We start from the raw sequence: 16,623 nt of genomic DNA on the forward strand, positions 1-16,623 counted from the left end.
GAGAATGACTTTGGAATTAATTAAGTTAAAAAACTAGTCTGACCCATTTCAAAGCATGCTGGAGGAGGAAAAAAATCACACACACACACACACACACACACACACACAATTTACACATAGGGTACTTCTAAAAGATATACCAAAAAAAAAAAAACCCTATTTATAAATGTTTTAGGGAGGATTTGAGAATCCCCAATAACTTATAGCCCCTCATCTTCAATTCCATACCAATCAAAAGGCAGGCGGATTGAAATATCATCTAGAATAGCCCTTGAAGAATCAGTTTTAGATGCTTTAGTACAAGTGGGCTTACTAATATTCCCCCTTGATTTGAATGGCATGCCCCCTTAAAGGTTCATTTTGCCTCTATGCATGTGCCATGTAGGTTGTGGGGCACCATGCATACTGTCTCCTGTCTGAGAGTAACATTAGAGTTATCATTACCTCCATGTTAAATTTAGCAATTTGCAGTAATGGCAACTCCAGTCTCCAGGTCTTCTTACTTGAAGTACCTTCCTTTCTCAACTAGAATAATCTAAATTTCTTAATGTCCTCTTCTGTTTGGACTCCAGTGCCTCCTTTAGCATAAGCACCTGCACTGCCTCTTGTGGGCAGACATTTTTGGTAGCATCCCACATAGCAGCGTCCATGGCCTCCTGCTGTGGGCTGCTGAGACCTGTGAAACATGTCTCCTAGGGAAGATTCTTCTCTCGTCCCCCATTTGTTCCAACTGGAACATCACTTTGGTACAGTGCTGAGCTAAAGCTGTACTGATGGCTTCTGCTCTACATGTACTTCTCAAGGTACTTGTCTCCACAGATTTTTAAAAATGTTCAGCCCTTTGAATATCATTTCTTTCTGTCATATAAAGTTAGGCGATGGTGAGGTATTGTGCTTGTGCTTTCTTTATCTTAGCTCTCCCTCACTTCTTTCAGGAAGGTTCAATTTGTATCAAATAACTTGCTTTTTAAGTTGACCCTTTTATTTCATATAAAGCCAGCGCTTTCATTTTTTATTTTTGTTTGTTTTTTTAATAATTGTTTTTCTGAATGTAATCCTCCAAATTTTTTCTTCTGCGATTTCCTATAATGAGAAATATGAAATGATTCATTCTGGTCCTGTTAAAAGCAACCACTGTTCAAAGAAATCCCGCCAACCTTCACTTTCCTGAGCTGGAAAATCCAACCTAGAGGTCTCCTCTCATTACCCAGCATTTACTCCAGCCTGGACCTAGTCTGTGTTTGTCCTGCTTGGCTGCCGTTTAATAGATCTCATCTTCCCTGTGTTTTCCTTTAGAGACCAAATTCCACGAATTTCTCAGGTATTTCTTTAGGCACAGCCATTTCCTGGGTCACGACAAAGTTCATATAATGACTTTTTGCACATTTTTCACTGATCTTTCTTGTCTTTTATTGTAAGTCTGTCCAAATTTTTGTGACTACTTTGGCTGTTTCATCCTCCAAGGGGCAGTGGCCCGTTATTCTGACAATGCACTCCCGTTCCACAGCCCTTCTCCTGGCAGTTCTGAGGACAGACACTTCTCAGATTTTCCTGGATTCTGGCTGCCCCTGTGAAAGTCATTCCAGTCTGCTTTCTGTAAAATTCTGCTTCTCTTCTTCTGTTGGACTTCACTGGATTCCAAACACTTTTCTGTTATAGACTTATCGAAAGTATGTTCTTCATTTTGATTTCCTCCTTTAAAAACAATGAACCTTAAATTTTCAATAATATGAATCCACTTCTATACCACAAATTTAGACGGTACCATTCTCTTTTTCATTTCGTTTTTTTTTTTTTTCTTAATGAAATCTACTATCTTTATGTAGGGGAAGCCACAATATGAGCCTTTGGCATTTAGAACCATAGCCAGAGTTTATATAAGTAACAAATCCAGAACCACTTTGAAATCGCAGCGTGGGAGTTTCTCTTGAACTTGTGGGCAAGTTACAGAAATTAAAAGTTAGCTCTTCTGTAGTTCCTCTCTTGGCCCTAAAGACAATTTAAAACAGTATAAAAAGAAGACAGAAATTTTTTTTTTTATCGTATACTGTCTACAGATACCTGTCACTAACAGTCTAAAACTTAAAACTCTCACTATTATTCTGCAAAATTTGCAGAATCTCAGTGTCAAGTCCTGAGTTGCTGACTTAAAGACCTTGCTGAGGGACACAGTAAAATTTTCCTGCTCCCTAACACCGAAAAGCCTCATGAATGCTCCCATTTCCTTTTAATCAAATCCTTGCCTCCTTCTTAATCCTCCTTAAATGCCTCCTCTTAATTGAAGCCTTACTGCTCTGCCTCCTAAGTCCATCTGAAGCCACCCCACTTGCTAGGGTCCAGCCTGCCTTTATACCTGTGTAAAAGAGCCACTTGCTTGTGGACAAACTGTGCTTTAGATGCATGACCCTCCAAGGTGAGTGTCCTGCATGGCTTGTGCTTACTAAAACCTAGTGTCACCTGCCCAGCCACACCTGTTAAAAGCTAATTGTATTATAAAACAATGAGAATGAATAATATGCAACAATAAATGACAATATGGATGGTCTCATAAACATAATGTTGAGTGAAAGAAGACAGACACAGAGAAGTTCATACAGTATGATTGTATTTATATAAATTACAAAAGCAAACAAAGAATTTGTTTCAATTACAGTTGACATTCAATATTATTTTATATTAGTTTCAGGTATATAGCATAGTGATTAGACTTTTATGTAATTTATGAAGTGATTCCCCAATTAAAAACAATCTTTATGCCATTGGAAGTCAGGATGGTAGTTGGCGGTAGTAACTGGCATGTGGGGGTTTATGGGGTGCTGGTAATGTTCTATTTCTTGATCTAGGTGGTAGTTACGTAAGAGTGCTCAGTTTGTAAAAATTAATCAAACCGTACACCTATGATATATGTGCTTAAATAAAAAGTTAATTTTTTTTAAACAGCCAACCACACAGCCATCAAAAAAAGCTTCATGACATCATGTAAGCACTACTACCAATTGCCAAAGTCAAAGCTTTGTGAGTTCCAACTGCAAAAGATGAAGGTCTTGCCTCCTGGCCATACCCAAATCTTCCTTCTACTCTTGTCATGTGCTCCACAAATGATAGTCACCTATTTTTCAGTGTTCTCTGCTACTTAACAAGATATTAAAGTTTGGGGGAGTATAGTGGGTTAAATAATGTCCCCTTAATTGATATGTCCAAGATATTAATATTATAGATATTAACCCCCAATATCTATAAATACAATCTTACTTGGAAATAGATTCTTTGTAGATATAAGTAAGGATCTCGAGATGAGGTCCTCCTAGTTTTACAGTATGCCCTAAATCCAATGACTGGTGTCCTTTTTAGAAAAAGGAGAGGGAGATTTGAAACACAGACACAGAGGAAAAGACACAGGGAAGAAGCCCATGTGAAGATGAAGGTAGAGCTTGGAGTGATGCTGCCACAAACCAAGAACACCAGAAGCCAACAGGAAAAACAAACAAACAAAAACAAAACAAAACAAAACAAAAACTGGAAGCAGTAAAGGATTCTGCCCAAAGCATCCAGAGGGAGTGTGGCCCTGCCAACATTGTGATTTCAGATGTCTGGCCTCCAGAACTGGGAAAGAATAAACTTCTGTTGTTTTAAACCAATCAGGTTCTAGCCATTTGTTATGCTACAGAGCACTCATTCAGAACTAAGAGTTAAATATCGGACTCAAATAGATGGATATCAAAATTCTGCCTCGAATACTGATAAAGCCATTTTAGATGACACATAATTTAAATGATGCCAAATTAGTATACTAATAACTGCCTGAGAATAACTCCTCTAGGCTATAGACCTCCACAGCAGGGGCTAGGATATGCTCAAAAAAGCTTACTTCTTAGCCAAGAAGAGATAAGATCACATTTTATCTAAAAGATGTTCAACATTTGTTTAGAAATGCTAGGTGCTTTCTGGGGGAATGCAGCAAAGATTCTGTCTATTAGAGAAAGAAAAATACTGTTCGATATCACTACTATGTAGAATCTAAAAAAACCAAGCTCATGGAAATAGAGCAGAGTGGTGGTTACCAGGAACTGGTGGGTGGGGGATATGGGAAGATGCTGGTCAAAGGGTATGAACTTCCAATTACAAGATGAATAAGTTCTGGGAATCTAACGTATAACATCGTGATAATAGTGAATAATACTGTGTGACATACTTGAAAGTTACAGCGTGTACATCTTAAATGTTTTTACCACAAAAAAGAAACGGTAATTATGTAACATGATAGAAGTGTTAGCTAATGCTATGGTGGTAATTATTGTGCAGGCTACACGTGTATCAAGTCAACATGATGCACACCTTAAACTTACACAATTTATATGTCTATTATACGTCAATAAAACTGGGAGGAAAAAAGATGCTGTCCATCGCCCTGAGTAATTCAGCACTGGTCCCATACTTGCATAACCCTAATCAGGAAAAAATGAGTAGTTCATAACATCTACCCTCCTCGAAGGCAGATTAGAGACTACTATTTGTTACCAAGTATGTATTTTGGGATTTTACCTACGCAAATATCCACTAAGTGGCTTGTCAAAATATTCTGACTACATATACTGCTGTCCCTAAGAGATGTTATTGGTTTTTTTTTTTTTTATAATTCTGTTTTGTTATATGTTATAGATGTTTTAATACACCTTACAGAATGTTGTCCCTCCTAGCTGCTTGCCTGGCCTGCCCCCAATCCTGCTAGAAACCAGTGGAGAGGTTATACACTCTAACTGTCAATCTGTAGGACAAAGAACAGGCTGGAAGCAATTTCCTGTATGGAAGGCTTACCTGTGACTACAATTCCCACTTTTAATATTTTCAAAGTCACCAGACCTGAAAACAGATGTGATAAACAGCAGGTAAATGTAACCTCTGGCTAAGCCTCTCCTGGGGGTCTATCACCTTTCCCTAAGGGTGTTTTTGCTGCCAGCCATATCGTCCCACTCCCTGTCTGGACCACCCATCCTAGACAACATGCCACATTCAAAATTGTTTTTCCCTATATTTACTGTATCCCACTTCTCTCATCTAGTTTTCTGGGCAAGAAAAAAAAAAGTCTGGGAAACAGTTTAACTGATCCCTCTCTTAAGTACGGCGTTACTGAAGGCACGTATTATCTTCCTCAGGGATGTGTACATTTTAGAAGAAGGTAACTGATAATGCTAAGGCCTGAAAAAAAAAAAAAACCATGAAGATTTAATGTTGCAATTTTAGTCAACTAGAGTGAGCAGGAAGATCTTCTCATATCCCCCAAATAACGTTGTGTGAGGAACCACCAACTCTACATGTCTAAAACTGGGGCTATTCAGTGCATGTGTCACTTTAAGATGTGGCGGTCACCATAGGAAATTCCACTTTCCACTGAAGGGACACATTATAGAAAGTAGAAAGACAGGCAGAGTCCCAGCACTCCATAATGAAGAATTTTTACTGTGGCCTATGGGTGATAGGGAGACATAAAGGGCTTTATCCAAGGGAGCTTCCTGGTCAGATTTTCATTTTAGCCAAACCACTCCACAGCAGTGTGGAGGTTGGATATGATGGAGACAGTGAGCTCAGTTCGAAAGTTATGATGTGGCACATGTGAGAGATAATGAGACTCTGAGCTAAAGCAAATGTAGCAGAGAGGGAGAGGAGGGGAAGGATTTGAGAAACTGGAGATAAAACAAGCAGCCCTCAGTGACTAACGGGGTGGGGAGAGGGAGAGATGGAGCACAGTTTCTTGCCTCCCACATACCACTCCTCATAAAGAGGAACACCAGACACAGAAAGGAAAGGGCGTAGCAAAGGCAGTGAGTAGTCAGTGTGGAATTCAAACGTTCTAGCCTGCTGGTCCTTTAGGGTCCACATAGGCTTTCTGCAGGGTTTATGAATGTGGATAATTTCAAAGGAATCTGCCTCCAAATCCTCAACTTCCTCATATGAGCACTGCTAAAATTGATCCATTGTGGCTGTTGGTGACTGTCATCAATCAAAGTGTCAGGCTAGGCCCCTTTTCCCACCTCTCTTTCCTCCATTACCCTTCTCGCATTTCACAAATAAAGGCACACCTCTCACCCATCCTGGAATCTCACAACCGTGTGTTGCTCCTGCACATTAAAACCTCAGGGACATCAAAAAAAGGGAACAGTTTGAAAAACTGATGTCAGTTAAGTTTCTAATCAAGGCACCAGGATGAGGCCCCTCTTTTCGTTTTACATATTTCTGCTAAGGATGAAATTGGCTTTGAAAATGGGGCATTTGGGCCAATGATGGAATGTTCTCAATTCAGATATATTGTAGAATGGAACTGGAATGATAGCAATTTTCATTGAATAACCTCTTCCATCCCACTGCTGCCAAAGGCTACATAACTTCCGAGGGACACTCCTGTGAGAACCAAGCCGGGAGCATCTCTCTGGGGAATGTGGAAGGTGCTGCCTCCCCGTTTTATCCAGGTAGCAAACCCCTGGCAAGTCTCCTGGTCATTTCTTCCTATCTTTATCTATGCAAAAATTAGAATTCAGAAGTGACAAAGCTGTCAAAAGCATTTCTACTAACCCACTTTCTTGAACTGAGAAAAAAAAGATAAGCTCTTTCAGACAGAAGCTACCTGATTTGGCTGGTTGGCTACCCATTAAATATTTTCCACAAATTGAAAGACATAAATCTGTGCCACCAAGGTTCTGAGGAAAATAGATTTAAAGCAAATGACAAAATAAAAGCATTTGAATACAAAAATGTATTGAGAAAGATATATTGAAATTAACAAATATTTCTATTTCCTGAAGCTTTCTGAGTCCATCTGGTTAAACAAGCTGCCTTTGAGTGAAAGAGTAATACAAATAATTAGTAGTCTAATATATTTGGGTAAAGCCTTCTTAGTTGAATTCCCAGAAATTGAAAGGAATGACACTATTATCTGAGTAACAAATCCATTTGTGAATCAAATGGTTCTAATTCTTTGTTTTCAACAAAATTGAAGGACATAAGTTATCAGCTGATGAATCATCAACTGACAAACAATAGTTTTGATGATACATCGCTACATGATATTTGAGCAAATAACTTGGAAATAGTCAAAGAATTGAGTGATAGTGACATAATAAAACATCTACTCTTGTCATCTATCTTATATGTGCACAAAATGTCCATAAAAATGAAACATCAGAATGGAATTGATGTTGCTTCACTTACGTAATATTCATCCATGGATGCAAGGGCTAATAGGGTATACATTTCCAATACAATTTTACCCTTTTTTCAGTAATTATGAAAATATGTATATAGTGTGAAGTCACAGAAAAAAATTATTTCAATTTATATACATAATTTTGTGGCAGAGAAATATTACAATATGATCAATATTTTTGTTTTTATTTCAGCCATAAAAATAATCATGATTAGATAAAATTCTGTGGGGTTCAAGGAGAAAAAGGAACCATGTAAAAACTTTCAACTCTTAAGATCTTATAAATGTATTTTTTCAATGAGTGATGATCCAGATCAAGTAGCTAGATTCTATTCAACACATTTTAAAGCAATGTAACTGGGTATATTTTTTAATGTCAATATGACAAAAGTTACTACTATTTACAGCTATGTAAATTCATGATAAGAAATTCAAGATGCTTAATGGGTCACTTTCAAAATTATGTTCCAAAGTATTGCAGGGGGAAGATGCAAAAGCCCCGCTCAGTCCCGCAGTCCTCCTGCAGGCAGCGCCTCCCCAGGGCTTTCTTCTGTGTGTCTGGAGCTGAGAAACTTCCCTACTCCCGGCTTCAAGTCCCCCGTTAGTACCTAGGGTAGGAAGCAGAACAGCGTTTCCAGTTCCCCTCCGTTTCTTTCCCTTTCCCTAACTTTTGCACCCTTTTCAAAAGAGTGTTTTCATCTGCCACGCCATAGCCATCGCATTTGTCATCATTTTTCCCAGCGGATACCAATGATTGCAGCTGCTTTTTGCAGGGCACGAGCTGGAGCCGGAACCGGGCCCTCGCCCCTCCGCGCTCCTCGCCCTGACTTGCTTCGCCTCCCAGGTCCCCCACCTTCCCGCCTCGCACCCTCCCCGCCCTCCCTGAGACCCCCTCCTCCCTCCAGCCGAGCTGCCTCCCCGCTTCTGCCTCCCCACTCCTAGCTCCGGGGGGCGCGGGGGACGGAAGGGGGAGGACAGTCGCCTTGCTGTCCGCCTGGGGAGAGCTGAAGGTGGTCCGGGCCCCACATCACTATGCTGTCATTCCAGCCCCGGCCCAACCCAGCCTGGCCCTTTCCGCTCCGCATACATTTCAGTCTCCTCTCGCCTTTCATCCCGTGGAGGAGCAGGGAGGGAAAGGATGTGACCTCATCTGCTAGGCATCTGAGACTAGGGGTGCCCCAGGGCTCCCCGCAGGCCGGCTCCCCGCTCCCGGCACCCCGCGCCCCTCTCCCCACCCAGAAGGGGTGCAATGGACAACCCCAGGGCTTGGCCGTGAAGGAATGGACACTGTATTTCTGAGAAAGGGGCAGAGTAGGAAATGGACTTGGCTAGGTTTCCACTTTATGTAAAACATTCCCCAAACTGGAATCCCATACACAGAGCGACACACATGCACTCAGACCCCTCCCCCCACACACACCCCTAACTCACTCCAGCCCCAATATAATCAGTAGGCATGAATGAAGGCGAAAGCCGTTCCTCCTCCGTTTCCTCCTCACTCCGCCATCTGGAGGAACGAGACTTGTGATTCCCAGAGTTGCTGGGAAGATGGAAGCCCAGCCTGTTCTGGGGCTGGCAGCATGGCGGTTCTTTGCGGTACCCCTCTCTTTTCTCCTACCCCAGGAGAAAACATCGGAATGTAATTCCTTTGGGATTTTCAGAGTTACCAATATTCCAGGATTCTTGGTTTAAAAACAAGTACCTCATGGAAGGGTGACGCACTCGCGTACACTTCCAGGGGAACGGACAAGGAGCAGATGGAGGAAGGAGTGAGGCTCTGAAAGGGCAGCGGGGAAATGGCCAGGTCTCTCCAAAATCATTTCCCAATCCACAGCACAGAGCTAGGTGGGTACTCTCAGGCAGAGAGGTCAGTCCCTGAGCGGCTGAGTGTGCAGCTCCCTCCCTGCTCCTCCTCAGAACTCCAAGTTTCAGTTCCCATCTGAGCCTCTGTGATCTCCTCTCTAAGAAATCTGCAGTGACTGCTTTACTCTGTCCTAGATGTGCTTCCTGCAAGTTAGGCACCCAACCACCAATTAATAAAAAATAATACCTATGTCCAAGCTTGCTGTTCCCCCATGTCGAATGCTCCCCAACGGTCTTCTGTACATACATACATGCCCACCACTGTAGCCACCATTCACTTGGTGAAATTCTTACCCTCTCCGTCTCTATCAAATGGGCCTTCTGCAGCCACCCTACCTAAAGTTGCTCTTCCAAGGGACTACCATATTACTCTGTTTATTTCCTTCCAAGAGTTTGACATTGTCTGACTTGATCTTGTTTACTTATTTGCTTACTTGCTTATTATCTGAGCACTACAGTCACCTCTTCCCATCCAGGCTCCAAGAATTTGAGTTCCACAGATGGACAGACCTCGCTAGTCTCATTCACCATTTGTACAGCCCTGGAATGAGCCTGGCACCCAGTATGACGATGGGTATGCTGAATAAGTGAAAGAAGGAAGAAACACTAGGTGTTGGTGATTCCTGGTGCCCTGTGTGTCCTTCTAAGTTAAAGCTTTCAAATTAAATTATTATTTATAATATATAAATGTACACATTAATGTATACATTAAATAATATATAATTATACATACATATAATATATACATTTATAACATGTAATTACCAGTATCCGCCTTCTCTACCAGACTGTAAGCTACTCAAGGGTGTTAATGTTGTCTGGGCTCTCTCTAGAACTCAGCATCTAACCTAGTGCCTGACAGAAAGTAAACATTTAAGAATTTATTGATGCATTTGTTTACTATGTTATGATGACCAAAATATTTTATTTCAAATAAGAAGAAATTGATATATCTCACATCTGCTAAGTTCTTCCATATTTATTTAATTCCTGCAACTCTAAAAGTAAGCATAGAATAGCACTACTCCACTTTAAAGATGAGCAAACTAAGTCTGCAAAATGTTGAGTGATTTCTCCAGTGCAACAACCAGTAAAAAGGGAGCATTGAAATCTCCAGAAATAACTATGGAACTGCCTAGAGCTTCTTTCTGTTCTATCAGATTTTGCCTTGTGTATTTTGCAATTCTGTTGCTGTAAGTCCATTAAACCTATAGAATTAGGATGGACTAATGCCATCTCTCTTTATGGCTTTTTCCCCAAGCTTTGTATTGTGCTGGGTTTGCCTGTCCCACAAGACTACAAGACTCAGTTCATAAGTCATTCCTCTCAATAACTTTTCCAGATTTCTTGAGCAGAAATCATCACTCCTGCAACTGTATTTCTATCATACATTGCATACACACTCTTATCATAGCTCTAACACTTTTACTCTAGGTATTTGCATTGCGCATACTTTCCCCACTGGATCATATACTCTCCTCAACATTAAAACTATATATGACTTATTTACACATCTATTCCTAACACAACACCCTGTACCCTTGTACTTTTTAGGCACACATAAACAGCTAAGTGACTTGGTTCTTTACATCATAAAGAACATAAAGACAGCACCCAGAAACACAGGCCAAATCAAGGCCTGGAAAGCCATTTTCAACTTGGCCTAGGAAAGCCCGTGACATCATGAGGGTTGGATATGTCAGCCTTCTGCTAAGGGACATAGTATGGTCACAAATACTGGTAGGTAGTCCAATCCTGTATTTTCATTGTCCCTTTTACTGCCTCAGAGTCCATCTCCTCAGTTCTTTTGGGTGACACTAGGTCCCTGGCATGGGAAAGACTCTTTGCTTTTATGTTATAGAAGCATGTAAAGAGAATTCTAGGGCTCAAGGAAGATCTCCATGGAGAAGTGATAATTAAAATGAGACTCAAGGAAAAGAAGGAACTGGTCAGGCAAAGAGAAGTGAGTAAAAGTATTGCAGGCAGAAAAAAACAGTATAAACATGATAGCAATGTTTTTCTACTTAATTCTCAGCCTTACTGTCATAGAGGCAATAGGAGTGGAAGACTATGAAAACTAGAGAATTCTTTCCTCGTTTAAAGGGACAACTAGTATTCAGCTCCAATGTATTGTGGCCATGCAAGAATGGTGGCAGGAGGTGTGTTAACATTTATTCCAATTTTTCAAAAGAATCTGGAAACCTGTATTTTTATGAGAAATTCTCTGATTTTAAATGTTGGCTCAGCTTTAAAAAAAAAATACTGTATGTGCCAAATAAAACACACCTGTGGGTTTTAATAGTCCAATGGGTAGCCTATTTGGGAGCACTGGGTTAGAATGTCTATAAAATGGCTAGCAATGAGCAAAGGTGGAGGCTAGAGCAAGAGAAAAAGCTGCAAGGCTTTATTAAGGAGACCAAATGGCAATGAAAAGCAAGTGAAGGATTTTACATATGATCAGGTTTATGTTTTAGGAGTACCAGCCTGGTTGCAATATAGAGAATCAATGGGAAAGAATAACCAGGAAGACCAGTTAAACAAAATTATTGTGATAAAACAGGTAAGAAATATAGTGGCCTGATCTGAGGGGGTGGCACTGGAGAAGGACAAAAATGGATGCAGTTAAGGGAAGTTTCAAAATTTGAATCGCAGAACTTTCTGTTGACTGTGAAAGGTGAGAGGAAAAGAACATTCAAGAATGATGTCCAGGTTTCTGGCTTAGATAACCGAGTGAGCTTTTCTATCATTTAGCAAGAGAGAAAAACACAAAACGAGGAGCAGTTTTGGGGAAAAGATGAGTTTCATTTTGACCATGTTAAATTGAAAGTTCCAGAGATACCTTCAAATGAAAATTTCTAGTGGACAATTGGATTTCAATGAAAGACGTTTGTATCAAAAAGGTAGATTTTGGAGTTATTGGCAGGTCATAATAAAGGCATAAGGGAAGTTGAGAACTCTATGGGAGAGAGTGTAAGTGAAGGCAGAACAGGACCCGAGACAGAGCCTATGCTAAGGGTGAGTAAAAATGAAGACGTTGCAAGCAGATCAAAGAAAAGTCTGAAAAGAAGGAAGAAAACCAGTAAAGTGTTGGAGTGGTTTTATGGAATTTAGGGAGAGATGTGTTTCCAGAGGCAAATGGTCAACTATGCCAGATGTTGCAGAGATATGAAATAAGATGACTAGAAAGTATCTGTTGAATTAGTGACATAGAGTTCAGTGGTGATCTTGGGGACCACAGTTTTACTGAGTGATTGGAATGAAATCCAGCTTGCAGGGCACTGAGGAGTAAATAAAACTTGAGAAAAAGAATACAATGAGTTTAAACAGCTCTTTCAAAAATGTTGGCTGTGAAGGGAGAGAGAAAGATAAGACCAGAGGAGGGTGTGGGATCAAGAAAAGGTTTTTATATATAAGAGAGAGTTGAATATATTGTGATCTTCTTAAGAAATCTTTAGAGAGGGAAGAATAAGTTGAAGAAATAATAGAAGAAAAATCATCAGCAAGTCCCAAGGTAGCTAAGAAGGCAGGAGAGAGAGACTCATGAGCAAACTGGAGAGATTACTTTAGGCCTGAGAGACCCTGGGATGGAAGAGGGAAAGTGAATGCAAGTAGGCTGTGAGCTTTGTGTTTATAGTGAGTTCCATCTGAGGGCTTCTCTTTTTTTCCCTCTAAAGTCAGAGTTGGCATCATCAGTAGAAAGTAATGGTGGAAGTGGAAGCATTCTGAGAGTTGAGGGGAAGTGAATAATCTCTGTGGACATCTGGAGAGAAAGTGAATGAGTTGTCCTAGTTCCCTCCCACACTTGGGATTTTCTGTGTGTTCTAGTAATTCCTCTTCTCTCCTTCAAAGGGCAGTTGGAGTTCTAACTGATGGTCCACAGGATATGTAGCATTTCCTGCACCTTGTAGGAAATGCTTTGGACTGGAGTCAGGAGGCCTCAGTAGAATCACAGCCCTACCACTTACTTACTGACCTGAATATAAGGCAAAAACACCAGGGCATGAGGGCCACTGATGAGGTAAATGCCAAATGAAAAGAGAGGTCTATGCTTGAATTCTTATACACCTGAGTGCACAGTTATACTGACTTATAACTTCCATGACATCTTTAGTACTAACATCTTACCTTAGTACTTGGCCCCCATCTCTTTCTTTTAGTCCCAATCTCCTATATTTTACTCTACACTCTTGCATTCAGTCTCTAGGACACCGCCATGTACCCAGATATATTGTTCCCTTTTTTCAATGCCCAAATCTCCCATTTCCAGGATTTGGCTTCATTCTGATATTTATCCCTTCTTGCTAACATTAGAAAGAGAATAAGGAGACATTCTCCTCTGGCCTCCTTTTCTAAACCCAGTCAGGCAGCAAGGGCTAAGGGATAGCACAAGAGCCAGGCAACCTTGGGACCAAGGCATGTTACATGCTGTGTGACCCAGAGAAGATACTTTTTCTCGTTGATCTTTCACATTTGAATTGAGATTAATTCTTTGTTCTTCAGAGGGCTGGTGGGAAGCTGCTGAGAAGGTCACATCATTCTCTGGCCTCCGAGACAATACTTAAAAGATTTCAGACAAATGAGTGAATTAACTTGCAGCTCATTGCCTTTCAGGAAAGAGAGCTTGGCCCCTCTATCTCTTGCTAGAGTAACAAAAGAAAGTTTCTCTGTAGCCTTACCAGAATCTACCCTGTGTTTGAGCTTTGTCTCATACCTCATCCTTCTATTCTCCTATTTGCCCAAGGTTCCTTTTCGTTTGGCTCTGATCCACTAACAACAATAATACTACTATATAATGAGATAGAAAAACATGAATTTTTCAGAATATCTCATAAGAAAGAAATTGTATCTTATGGCAGGTGCTTGAGAATGGGCAAAACTACTTGGTACAAGTCAAAGGAAGAATTTTTAAATTATCTATTGCTCAGGGCAGATGAAGAGAAAGGAGAGAAAGGATAAAATTTCCCCCCGCACGAAATCCTCATTAAAAATTCCCCACTCCAAAATATTTGAATCTGATGGGATATTTTTGTGGAAAATAGTAAAGAGGCACAGACACTAGAATGTTAGGGTACAGAGAAATATAACCAATATCAAGTTTCTAGAGAAGTTTATTAGTCATCTATTATGTAACAAATTACTCTAAAACACAGTGGCTTAAAATGACCATTTTTATTATCTCACCATTTCTGTGGTGAGGATTACCAGATCAGTATCCTGGCAAGGCTTAGCTGAGGCTTCCAGCTCCTGGTCTCTTATAGGCTGTGATGGAGGTGCTAACTGTGGCTGGGATCTCACCTGCAAACTGGGCTGGAGCAACTGTCCTCCAAACCACACAACTGTTGCCAGTATTCAGCTCCACTCCACTGTTTGTCAGAGGCTGCCCTCAGGTCCTTGCCAAATGGGCTTCTCCAACACAGTAACTTGCTTCATCAATGCACACAAACCATGAAAGCAGTGGGGTCTACTAGCAAGACAAAAGTCACAGTCTTTTGTAACCTAATCATAGAAGGGACATCCCTTTAATTTTGCTATATTCTAGCAATTAAAAGCAAGTCACTAGCTCCGGCCAGACTCAAAGGAAGGGAGTTATACAGGGCATGAATGCCAAGAGATTGGGATCATTGGGGCCACCTTGGAAGTCTTCCTGCCTCAAGTAGGCTCTGAATTTTCATGGGGCTGTGCAATAGGAGTTTACACCAGGTTTTATCATATTTTAGAAAAAGCAGAGTAGCCCCAGTTGTTATCAGGCTTGTAAAGAGTCACAACCAATTGGCATGACTATGTGCCATTCATTCTGCTAAGCTATATACATGCATTTCTCTTTCAATGTGCAAAATAATGTTACAAGATAAACATTTTCACTATCTAGATTTAAGAGGAAACTAAGCCTTGGCTTCAGTAATGTGCCCAGGGTCACAATTCCAGTAAGTGATAGAGCCAGGATATAAACACAGGCTTGTCTGCTTCCAGACCTGTGCCATTAAAGCTAAATGTGTGCATCCTCCCCTCTGCCAGTTCTACATTTTAGACTTGGTTACGTAAAGTGCCTCACCTCTGCAAACCAAAATCTAGATCAGTTAAGAATGGCTTTGGTTTTAACAACCAAGAATCTGATGAACCAGGGTTGAAATAAGAAGGGCAGCCCAGGGCTGTTTCACAGGTGCCACAATTTCATCAAAGTCCTACGTTCCTCCCTTCTTTTAGTTTTCATTGTGGGTAAATGGCTGTTGTACTTCCGGGATCTCATCCAGACTCTAGGCAAGAAAAATGGCCAAAGTCTTCTCCTTTTGTGACTTTGTCATTTTATTCAGAAAAGAAATTCTCTCTAAGCATATTTGTGCTTACATCTCATTGGTTATAATTAGTGTGATCCAGCTTATCCTAGTTGCAAAGTGTGCTGGGATAGCTAGAATTTTAGCTTTCCAGCTTCTACTAAGGAAGGGAAGAGAAAACAGAATAGTGAACGGATTGGGGCTAGCCAATCCATATTTTATACTTAGCTTTATACATATTCTATTGACTCCAGCCCTCTCTCTCCCCACTTTAAGGATAAAGAAATAAATGCAATTAAACTCCTTCTCACCTCTTCTCCCTTCTCCTTCTCCTTCTCAAGATTTTTATTACTTACATTATTTCTATATTGTCAAATTGATAGCACTTACATCCAGTTCTGAAACCATAATTCACATACTGTCATTCTATATTTAAATCTTTTTAACACGCTTTTCCATTACCCTTTTGTCAAGTATTAGGTTAAGCCATATGAAATCACCATTTTACCCTAGAAAAATGCCAATTTAATATGGTCAATCTAGTAGAGATTCAAGAGGATTTCAAAAGTGGTATATTTCCAAAATTTCTATGTGCTTAAAAATATGTCAGTGCCTTTACATGACATGACAGGATTTCATGTATAAAATTCTTGTGTGGCACTTGTCGTTAAGCTTTTGTAGATCTTGCATCACTTTCTTCTAACATGAGAATGTTGTGTTGAAGTCTCAAGCCAGACTGACAGTATTCTCCTCACAGATGACTAGAATTTTTGTTTGGATGCTCACAAGATTATTATCTTCATTATTTTTTTATTTAAAAAATTCTTAATCCTAGGATTCTAGTAACTTTACTGAGATCCATATAAATTTGATAGTTTATTATCAAACATTTTCCTGAAACACAATTACAATCAGTACGTATATGTCTTTTACAAGTGTTTTTATCTATGATCTTTTTGGTACTTTTCTCTTTCATTTTTAACATTCTTTTATTTAAAGAAACTGCATTTTCAGACTGTTCTTCTCTTCCATATCTGCCATTTCCTTTCACATTCTTAAAAGCTTTCTTTTCTGTTTTATTCTCATTAATTTTTTTAAAGTTCATCCTTCATGTTATTGTTTTTGGCATTATTTTATTTTTGTTCCTTCTGTAATTCTTCTAGTAAGATGGACTTAATATACATATAAGATGTAAAGTGTTCCAAGGCACTTATATAGAAAGATGTAAACTTAACTCAGACTTTTATAACTATTAATATCCAAATTTCTAGAGTAATCATCTAAAACTTA

General features: G+C 40.0%; 1 long non-coding RNA gene across 1 annotated transcript; it reads right to left on the minus strand.

Annotated features, from left to right (window-relative positions):
* Positions 1 to 7,516: 7,516 nt before the first annotated feature.
* LOC118613779 lies at positions 7,517 to 8,793 on the minus strand. Its single transcript, XR_004955849.1, has 2 exons — positions 8,630 to 8,793; positions 7,517 to 7,806 (listed from the first exon to the last, which is right to left on the minus strand). It is a non-coding gene; the product is annotated as an uncharacterized LOC118613779 (long non-coding RNA).
* Positions 8,794 to 16,623: the final 7,830 nt, after the last annotated feature.

The sequence above is a fragment of the Rousettus aegyptiacus genome, unplaced genomic scaffold, assembly GCF_014176215.1.
Source record: "Rousettus aegyptiacus isolate mRouAeg1 unplaced genomic scaffold, mRouAeg1.p scaffold_m13_p_2, whole genome shotgun sequence".
Taxonomy (NCBI): domain Eukaryota; kingdom Metazoa; phylum Chordata; class Mammalia; order Chiroptera; family Pteropodidae; genus Rousettus; species Rousettus aegyptiacus.